Raw genomic sequence first — 11,944 nt, 5'->3', positions numbered from 1 at the left:
AAGAAGATAATGGAATTAAACAGTAAATGGTACATTAATCGACTTCCATCTGTAGCCAAGTAATTGCGTGAGCAATCGACATATTTCTGGCAGTTTACAGTGGCCTGTAATTGAAATAAATAAGCCAGCCAGTAAACTAGCTTATAAAGAGAAGAGAATCAATGGGTCAGAGCCGAGATCTATTGAGGTGTAGCCTTGTACACCTTAATGGAAATTTGCCTGGCAATTTTGGAAAGTGAGGTTGTGTAACATTAAGCAGGAGTAACCTAACATATCGCATCAATAACTTGTGGCTGTGCTTGAAATTTGGCTGTTATAAAATATAGTCATCTGTAAATGATGGCATGGAGTGTTATTTCCCAGCCAGAGCCTTCGGTTATCAAGCCTTCGGTTATCTTCGATGGAACCAGCTTCCACTTTCAGTCCGGGGTGCAGACACAGTCACCACATTTAAGAGGAGACTTAAGACTTTCCTCTTTGATAGTGCTTATAGTGAGGGCTGAATCAGGTTTGCTCTGGTCCAGCCCCTAGATATGCTGCTACAGGCCTATACTGCTTGGGGACATCTTAGGATACAATGAGCTCCTATCTCTTCTTCTCTATCTCCTTTTGAATTCATGTCCCATCAATGCACATTAACTCTACTTCTTCCCCGGAGTCTTTGTGCTTTCTCGCCTCACAGGTTTTCATGGACTGTGGTTATATCTGAACCCTGGTCCTGCCTTCTGCTGGGGCTCACCATTTCCTTCTGTATGAATTGAGGCACCATTAATGCACATTTCAAATGTCGGTTCCTTTTCCGGAGACTTTGTGCTTTCTCGCCTCACAGGTTTACATGGATCGTGATTATATCTGGGCCCCCGTCCTTTCCAACACCTACTGCTATTATCAATATTAGTAGTAGCAATTATCATGCCTAATACACTCATTATGTTAGATTAGATATACAGTATTCATCCCCAGGGGGACATTTCTTAAATGAATATTGTCATATGCATGCATTGTAATGCTGTTCTTTCTGTACACATGACATCTATTGCACTTCTGTCCATCCGGGGAGAGGGATCCTCCTCTGTTGCTCTCCTGAAGGTTTCTTCCCTTTTTTTCCCCACGCTAAAAGTTTTTTTTGGGGACGTTTTTTTGAGGTCCCGGGACAGAGGACGTCGTATGTGCCCAGATTGTAAAGCCCTCAGAGGCAAATTTGTAATTTGGGGATATATCAAATAAATGTAATTGAATTGAATAGTTTCTGAGTGATAAGTGAAAACCAGTTTTAATCATTTGGACATGACACTCGACTTATAAAAGAGAACTTGTAAAAGACCAAACATTTATTAAATATTACTGAACATCAAAAGATATATAAAAAAGGATTTAAAAAACAGGACTGTCGCTGTCAGAGAGTTACACATAATATCTCCCATCACTTATTGGGTGGAGCTTTCATATAGTTGATCTCTTATCTCTAGCATCAGCTGGTCCGGAGCAGGTTAGGTGTTCAGCTTAAGTAATCACGGCGATTTACCAGATAACAAGTGAACCTCCGTCAAAGGACTGAAAACCCAGAGTTAAACCTGATTACCTGGCTGACCCCTGACCCTGCTATGTAGTACAGGGCCCTGGTCTTCCTCCGTAATGCGTGTTATTGCAGAATCAAGTCAAAACAAATACGCACATTATGTATTACACGTTGGCATCAATAATCGGTTTGTTTACTCTCGCGGAGGTAAAACGAGCAACACCAGCATCGCCGACGTCTTAATGTTTGAACGTTGGCTCCTCCTGATGGACAGGTGGTACCTGATGACATTTAGTGGTCGGAGGACTAGAAAAAGTGCTTTACAAGTGCAGTCCATTTACCGTGCACGGGTTTCATAAAGAAATAACAATAAACATTCAAATAAATATTCACTTGATGACTAATTGGAGATGCTTATTAGTGTGTCCAATTGGCCTAATCATGTTGTTTTTTCTCCTGGCGCTCAGGTTTAATAAATAGATAAAATTACAAAATCTATGTTCCCTCTGATTAAATATGTACAGTATCAATACAATTGTATGACATGATGGTGACACAGAAGGGATGTGTTAAACATGACACGTGTTGAATTTCAACACATGGACAGAGTGCTCAGGGACTAAAAGTAAATGTGTAAACCATTCCTACACACCAGCTGTGTTACATGGCTCAACAAATAAATGTGTTATTTTAGCACATAACGGAAGTGCCAGGTGACTGAAATGTATGTTTTCTTTCAATAAAAAATGAAATGCAAGAATACAAACATTAGTCTTTGTTTAAGATTTAATTTAGCTCAGGCTTTAAAAACAGGCATTTCATTTATTTATAATACAACATTTAAAATTGTTACGGATTTTGCATTTCATGTTTGTTTTTGTTTTTTTGCCTTTTAGACATCTGTTTGAGGGGAAGTAAAGTCAGTCCTGCATCTAAATGAGTACGATATATTATTTAGTCAAAAGAAAAACATGTAAGTCATGTTATTATAGTGTCATCACTCTGTCAAATGAAACTGTTCACCCTTTACCTAGAATTTAGTTGTAATTATGGATCTTGTTATATAGCCTGGTGTACAGGTTATGTGCCTATATCCAAAACTAGAATCCACATCCGTCTTCATTTACAAACGGTTTCTCTGGCCTCTTTTGCTCAGTTTACAGTGAGATGATGTAAACTTGCTCACTTCACGCTCCGTTACCGAGAAGGTGCTATACCACAGTGGTTACAGCTCATTAATTCAAAGCCTGCATGACTTGTACTGGGATGATGGCGCTTAAGACAGAGGCTCTTCATTTGCAGGTGAACAGATAGGCCTCGTAAAGAGATGCAGTACTCTTTCGGTAGATTCCATTATTGTGCTGTCGCTGAATGTTAACTAAAATGATGCTCACCTGTTTGATAAGCAGCTACATGCTTGGGGTGAAAATCTCCTTTAATGTGATCAAATCTGGGTTTTTTTTCTAAGGAAAACACAGTCACCCTGAAAAAACAACAATATTAGAGATGCACTTATGCAGTTTTAGATATAGCTGGAATACAATACACTCACTACTTCATCAATAAGCTCCTCAAGCCTCCTGTTTTCATGTACTCCCCACTCATTTTCTATACTTCTTCTTTTTTCTTCTATTCTTTTACAATGAATTGCATAATGCACTTCAAATCACTACATTGACATGCACGACTCAACTGAGTGAGACTGGCCAGGTAGAACTTTACTGTAGTGCTGACACAGTGTGGTCCAATGCACTGTGATGGTTTCCTCTCTCACTTCAGTCCTTTCAGAATTTAATCTGGCAGCTTTGCCAAGTTTCTTGTCGAAAACTGTCAACAAACAGTTAATCTCGACCAGACTCCACGAGCACTCTTTGGATTAGCAGAAAGGCTGGTTCTTACATCTAGGACAAAGGGGTGTGCAAGTGTGATTGTACCACAGGAGATCTTTCCCATCTGCATTCACAACTGCCTCGCCGCAATTATGAAATGTAGTGTGCACAGAGAGCTGCTGCTGGAAGGAAATATTAGTTTATTTCTGACAAACAGTACATCTTTAGCAGCAGTCGGTGACGTGTGTAATCCAGAGCTCGTCCCAGCTGTCTCGTTTGACATTGCCTGCACGAGTTCGAGTGTCAAGTTGTGATGTTCAGACAAGTGGGGTCAAACCATCAATTCTCCAGACCGAAGATGGTGACAGATAATTGCTCGCAGCTTTACTTTGTAAACTTTCAGAGGACGGAGCTGAAATATTATGCTAATTCAGACAGAATAATAAGGGGACACAGTACTCTATAGTAGCTCAGAGGAGAATCACTCTGTGATGACAAATGATATGATTCATCATTGGCCACAGTGGAACTGGAAACCTATATGTTCACTGCGAGAAAGAGGATTACTGCAAATATTAAAACCCGTCTTCAGCAATACACATTCGCGTGTAGAATTATGTAGGATTAACATCAGTGGCAATTTGTGGTTATTTTAAATACCTGCTGCCAAGAGACCACATAATGCATCATGATGATTCATAATTGGATTAATTTGGATCACTACGTTGAAGATGTACATTTCCTGAGCAATGTCCTATTGTCCACATGTTGCTTAGTTATAGCTGGTAAATGTAGAGTGGTTTTATAAAATGACTGAGGTCTTCAGCTCCTCGCCCACAGTGCCCGCAACAGCACATAAGATGCGGCGGTAGACCACTTCTTTTGCCCTTTGAGACGATTTATTAATTAATGAGACACTGCTGAGAGGCTTGTGTCTTCCTCCTCTCAGTTGGGTTCTTCAGAGAAAATCAATGTGTCATTTGATCTGTCAGTAAATCTCTCCTGCCACACAGATTTATTTCCCAGAGACCTTTGTATCAAACATTTCATTATGGTGTGCAGAAAGACAAGGGGGGAAATGTCAGACGATGAGATTGCATCCCCCACACAGCGGGTCCAAGATCACGGCACGTGTCAAAGAACTCTCCGCCACCTCTTATGCTGGTTTAAGGAATAAAACATGCTTTTAGTACCAGTGAAAATCTGTCAACGCTCACCAGATTGACAATGCAATGACATAAGTTATTGTCAGATCAACACGGCCATATGGACTTGAATGGGTCGTGTTGTCTGAGGTGACCTGCGCTTCACAACCGTCCTCCACAAGCTCTCCGGGCAGTGCTCAGCATCGATGAGCCAGAGAGGCAAAGACGGAGACTAAAATAAAGCAGCTATAAGCACTGGGAGCAACGACATGTTTCCCAATCTATGTGTCGCTCCAGCAAACAATAAAATCAGCGAGGCATTCCTTGATATCTCTGTGTCCACGTGAAATTCTCATTGATTATTGTCCATGAATGTGGAAAGATTTAAAACCAAATGTGGTGTGTTTTTTTCTTCAAGCGGACGTCATCTTTGAGAGAAAAAGACTTATGTTAAGAACTAAAACGAAAGCGTAGCCTCTTTTTGATTGAACATAACTCTAGCAGTAAAATGTCTTAAGTGAGATAAGGCTAAGCCAATGTGTCTTGTTGACATTGTAAAACATAAGAACGGGCTGAAAACTGCAGTCTTCTCTCTTCATTGTCTGTTGGAAAATAAATACATATTTCTATAAACATCTATTTTTCGTCTCACAGACACACAATGCCACGCAGTGTTCTGTCATTGATCTAGCATTTCAGTCAAATGAAACAGAAACAGTACGGTGTGAATGGGTGAGGAGACTATGCGGTATTCTTGTAAAAGTGTGAATATACTTTCAGCTAACTCAGTGAACAGAAAAGCCAAACAGAAAATGTGACGCACTGTGGTAATCATGCATGGGTTGTTAATAAAGCTGATGTTTCAACAGTAGCTAAATATGAAACGGTGGCTGAGGTAGATGGTAGCCTCCATGTTATCATAGCAATAGTCTATCACATTCAGGACTAATTTACGTTAATGAGGATCTTCACTTCAAAGTATTCTTTCTCTTTTTTTTTAAGGAAATACATTAAAAGGATTTCTATATTGGCTTTCACTTGATCCACCATCTGCCATTCACAAATCCTCTGAAAACATGTGCCGCCTTTGTTCTGGAAACAGCCTTCTTCCTGTTTTGTGTTTATACATATATCCGCCAGATTTCCCCCATAAAACCAACTCTGGAGGCCAAATGCTGCGTATGAAAAGCCATTTTCTTATGATTAAAATGCTGTGCCGTACAAGCTGACCATCAGTAAAGAGATATTTTAATGGCTGTAATTGTGGAACCACCAGCTGTGCTGCCCTTTGTTGATAAGGGAAAATCTACTCATAGAAGAAGGTAACTTCCAACAACATCTAATATGTATTTCCTACTTAATGACGAAATACAATGTGTGTTAATGCCTTCCAAAACAACATTTATGTCTGTTTTTTTGGCCTGGCAGAACAGATCATTTGCCAACTACAAATAACTGAGATCAAAAATGATTCATAGGATACATTTCTGATCTGTCACCATAGAATTGGCTCTGGTTATCTACTTGGTTAAAGTAAGGAAATGATCATGTTTACTTAAAAAAACACAAAATTTAGCACCATTGTACTTTACAGTTTGCGACATATACACCGATATGTTAGTTAAATAGTAATGCATAACAAAGATAACATTAGATATTTAATTCACAACGTTTTTCCACACCAGAACAAAAAACCCAGTGGGAATAGCACAAGATATTGTTGATATTGTTGCAGTGCCAGAGTTCATGAAGGGGAGCAAAAGCACAGATGGTACATTTTGGATAGTTCACACCATATAATCGTGATGGAATGCACACAGATGTTTGAACACTGTTTTCCCCGTGTGGCCTTTTGACAACCCAAACCCAAGAGACAGCAAGCCATTTTATTGCTCTCCCAGCTTCTCTAAATCCATAAAAAAAATTATTACGCTCTTCCAAACTGCAATTTGGACAGAAATCAGAAAAGGCAGCTGTCACACTACAGGTATCCATGAACAGCATCATTTGATGTGGTTGATATAAGACCGCTTATGAAGTAGAACATCACAAATACAGTAAAACACTGTAGATGTACAGACTGTCCCCCCCCCCTAAGTATTTGTCTCTCAGACCGCCAGATAACTGGAGAGCAGTTGCTTCGACATCTGCGGTGCCGAGGCCTCTGCCAGTTCCATCTCACTGCCCGGACTACTGGAAATTAGTTGAGCAGATGAGAAAAGATTGGAGAGGGTTTTTCAAGCCAAAGGGAACTCTGACTCCCCCAAGGACAGCGAGTGAGAGACAGGTGACAGAAGGGGTGAGTGAAAAATAGGACACAGATTGGTAGCTGTTAGATAGTGTGGTTTAATACATTCCATGTGCTGGAGCACAGCAGCGCTCCTCCGTGAACACCACCATGTCTTTGGGGCACTATTTGAGATTGCAGCTTCTTTGTCACAGTTTTCCAGACTGTCCTATATTCCACAAGGACATTGTATAACCTATATAACATATATATAACTTGCAACCATCGTTAATTTCCTAAATAATACACGCATGCGTTATTATATAAGAGTAGTGTGATTGTAATAGTATTTATTGTACATTTATGGCACAGCCCAAAAACATAATATTGGTGGAATCATGTGTTACATTTGTTTAGTTTTTAAGTTGTACTGAAATATTAGGCCATAAATAATAATAATGCTCATTGAAGGTCTTAAATCAATTGTTCCCAAACAAAAATGTGTCTGTCTATGTTACTTGCAATAATTATCTACTTAGGATAACTGGTTTAGTTATTAGGTTACTAACTCCAATACATCACACGGGTCCGTCTTTACATCGCAACAGCTCAGGTGTGTGTACAGTATATTAATCAGGCGAGAGATTGTTTCCTAATCTCGAGTGGACATTCTTTGAATTCTGTCCGTGTCTCCCTTCACCAGCCACACCGTCAGCAAGTGTTCTGGCACAAAAGATTGTGATTAAGCTCCTTGTGAAAACTCCTCGTCAACCTGCTCCGAAAATTAATTGTTTTTTTTTCGTGGCTAATTCAAAAGCACATTAGCATAAATTGACAGCTGCGCTGTGCCATATGCATATGTAAAATTGGAGTTCGTTCTGCGGTCGTGGCACGATCCTGGGGATGGAGTCACGGTTAACTCACAGAGGTCAACGGACCCCTTTAGAGTCAATGCCAGCAGTGGATTGCAGCCTCAGCAGCACGGCTGACACAGGTTTTTTTTTTTTTGTGTCTGTTAGCAGAATTAAACAATCCCTAGAGACAACACAACACACACACACACACACAAGGTCCCTTCTGAATATTCAATTAGCCCTACAAGTACTAAGAGGAGCTGACCAGCTTTCTGTAAATTCAGTCACACCCTGATAACCATGAAAGAAGGCTTGTATTGAGCTCTCTCGGTTAAACACTCTTCACCAACAACGACAACAACAACAACAAAAAGATAGCTACTAAATTGTGGCAATCATGAGAGCCACTTGTTACGCGGTAGTTAGAAGCAGACACAGTTGAGGCTGGGTAATGACTACCAGGACAGGAGTCTGTGTTTCAGGACTTACATTGATTAAGTGCTTGAGGCCATCTGCAGACTCTTGGGGGCTATTACATTGTGATGAAACCAACAACCGCCCAACCTCCATGAAGAATGACTAACACTCAAAGTCATACATCCTCTTTTTCTGGAAAATCCTCGACAGGGTCTCAACAATAATTGCACCCGGGAACCCGACACATTTAAGCGCACACAAACAGTCTCCCATCACTCTGATCCACAAGGAATCACCGCGTATAGATTATTGTGTAAGATTCCGGTTGTTATTCAGAGGAAAGAAGAGCACATGGCATCCGGATAATGGATGAACGGTCTCGTTAATTGGTCTGTTGTTGTCCTAAATCACCTCCTCTGATCGAGAGACAGCGAGAGCAATAACTGTTCACAATAAAAGGTCAGTTCTGCATGAGATGAAAAAATACCAGTCATGAGTTAAGGGGCTAGTAAAAGGAATCATTTCTAGCCATGGATGAAGAAAGAGAGAGGGAGAGAGAGAGAGAAAGCAAGGCCGAACTCTGAATACAGATTAGGGAGGAATAGGTCCACAAGATGTGAACAACACAATCGAGCTGAAAGGCAGAAAGCCCAACACTTGAAGAAAGGAACATTTGACTGCGTCTTCATTAGAATCTGTCTTTGAATGACTTGAGACAAGCGGCATCTGCAAAGAGACAGGCGGTCAATTTCCTAGCAAATGTAAAATATGTCCCAAGCAAAATAGCCTTTTTGATGATTTAATAACCTGAGAGTGCCATCAGATATTATTAGTAGGCCTATGATATTATTTGATGAATCAAAAATGAAATGAGACTACACCACCATTTACTGATTATTTATTGAAAAATAATGACGTGAATCGTATATTTGATTGACATTTAAATTGGACCCTTGGCAATAGAAGGGCGGTTAGCTCATCTCCCTTCAGTGTCTTAAATCACACAAAACCAATGTTTGTTTGAGACCTAAATGCCGACTTGCCAACTTTGGTGAAAACCATAAAACATATATTAAATTGGTCTCATGTAGCACACAATTATTTGTCTTACTTAGGCTGTGTGTAAATCATTTAATTCACATATTTTATTGGGGGAATGGTGGCAACTGTGTTTATAGTTTCCATGAAACGATGCTAACATGCTATGAAAATGCTAAAACGCACGGCATCCAAATATCCACTTTGTGTTGTCAGGAGAGCAACAAGGTCATGAAGATTCGTCACCTGCGCACCATTAATGTCACGTCAAAATAGTACGGCAAGCAAGTGGTGCACGCTCTCGTGCACTAACATGCACTACCAAAAGGCACGCCTGGCTGGCCCAGCTAAGTAAACAAAGCACAGAGAAACTCAGATTACAACACACACAGAGAGGGAGAGTGACGAGGTGTCACTCCACTGTATCTTTACACAGCAAATGTGTGTTTGCTGCGCTATTAACGCTCTGAATGTTGTATAGAGAACCTTTCAATATTCTTTATTTGAAATATAGAAGAAGGCCGTATTTGTTTATCACTGCCACATTAATACAACTTGAAAACACCAGGTGCCAGCTGCATGACACCCGCAATCAAGCAGCAATCTGTGTCTAATAAATGCATAAGATTTTCTAGACAACAAAATAATTAGAGGTTGCGAGAGCAACCAGCATGGGCTGACAAGCAGGATGGTAGTTGTTGAGTTAATGTCCTTTCTGGATGGTTCCCATTTATATTGACTGTCAAGTCAAGATGACATGATAATGAAAGGTGAACACTCCAGTGAATGGCGCTCTCTGCCAGTCTACCATGCAATGCAGAATATTGAAAACTCGGCTCAGTGGGTAGGGGGTGCGTGTGTTTGTGCGTGTGTGTGGGATAGGTGGAGCATTCGTCTTGTTAAAATATATAACACATACCTGCTTGAGATAAATGTGGCACTGGAATTTAGGGTAAACAGCAACAAAAAACATGCTTCCAATTAATTGTTGGCAGTATGACTCATCAATTCCAAAAATCAAGCTGCCATCACCTCAAGCTGCTATACAAACTAAATTAAATTAAATCTTTAACATACTTTAAAAGTGGTCTTAAGTTGAAATGTTTGTGTTGAATTTGCATTATGCTTTAAGTTTGTAGTATCGTTTCATACAGATAATTTGCCACTTACCCTGCCATAAGCTATTTATTAAGTATACAGATAGCTCCCTCTGCTGGAGAAAGGAGGAACTGCACATTCAATTGACAGAAACAATCTAAATGAAAAACAAATATATCCCTCATACCTAAATGTAATACAGGACTGAAGCTTGACTGAGTTAATAGTTCAACTAGTAACACCTGCCATCAGCTACAGTATATATGTTGTTCATACATGATTTGTAAAATACCTGCTGTAGTGCATGTAAAACCTTCAAATATCGACAAAGACAAATCCATAATTACCAGCCACCACAGCGTGTGTTCTGTATTCAAATATTTGTATGCACTGCAAATCTGGAATAAACATCCAGAATACTTTAGGTGTGCTCCGACAAAGTAACTTTAAGTTAAGGCCTACAACTTCTGCTTGTCTGTTTATTGAAATAAAAGCAATGATAGTGTTTGAATTCTATTAATACATTATAATGTATTAATATAGCTTTAAAAATGTAATAAATGTATATAAATATGCATTAACATACAAGGTTTTTAAAAGATTATGGAAGTGGTGGACTTAATGTAAAATAAGTTCAGCATTAATGTTTTATATATCCATGTCAAAGGGACAAGTGTTTGAAAAAAGAACATGTCCTGGGTTATTTACCTTAAACAATATAATTTCAGCCACTTAAAAGATATAGATAACTGTTCTAATGCAGCACAACTTATATTGTTAGGTTATGCAGCTTTTATAATGAAAATGGAAAATACATACAATTGCCAGTATTTGTTAAAAGTATTCCTCCAGCTGACACATAATGCACTTAAGTATATATCTCAACCCAAATCATTTTGGGTGGCATGTAGCAGTCCAGGTGCTAAATATAAACTTACAAGTCTTCAAATTGTCATAAAACATATACTGTCTCCTCTTTAAAGTGGTAGTTTGGCTATACACTATTTGAATAGGGCACTGAATTTTGAGTGAAAAAGTACCCTTTATTAGAAAATACAGTACAATGACCTACCAAGATAGCTTAATTATTCCTGTGTAATGGATAAGTTCCAAGCATCTATGGACAGCCACAGTGCAGACGACACAGGGAGAGGATATGATGCAAGAACTCCTTCCGCCCTATGTGCATTGCTTCATCATAGGCCTTCCAACAATTTAAAAGTCAAAATTCAAGCTTCATGTAATATGTTTTTATTGTTGCTGTAAAGCACATCTTTATATCTGCATGAATGATTATTTTCATTAGAGTTCACATCACTGTCAACTACATTGCCAATAACATTGAGAGAAAAACAACAAAACATTCCATAGACGCCTTATTAATCATTGTTTGGGAAAGAGTGGGTTAACTCTGAAGCAAAATAATTCATCTACATTTTTGTGCGATTGTTCCAGATAGAAAATCAGAAATGGTGGGAGATTGTGACATACAGATAATTCAAAACAAATGTCTCCTCGATTCATGCAGGCCATATCACAGGAGAATTTAGTGTAGAACAATTCCCGTGTCCTCAACAGGCCGGGACAAGTGCAATACCGCACACGTACAGAGCATTGCTCCCTCTCCCAACCTGCTAAGAAAGGGATCACTTGTGATGGATTCATTTCAGTTCTATGGTCAGTTTTGCATGGATTTGCACAGCATTACAGTGAAAAGCTGAAAGCAAACCAGCAAAACTAACCAGAGACCCATGTGTATAAGCTACCGCTGCAGTTTTCCCCGAGAAGAAACACGCATCGAGAAGTATTTTAAGTGC

The sequence above is a fragment of the Cyclopterus lumpus genome, chromosome 21 (genome assembly GCF_009769545.1).
Source record: "Cyclopterus lumpus isolate fCycLum1 chromosome 21, fCycLum1.pri, whole genome shotgun sequence".
NCBI classification, from domain to species: domain Eukaryota; kingdom Metazoa; phylum Chordata; class Actinopteri; order Perciformes; family Cyclopteridae; genus Cyclopterus; species Cyclopterus lumpus.
The sequence above is the reverse complement of the archived record's forward strand: the minus strand, read 5'-3'. Positions refer to the sequence as shown.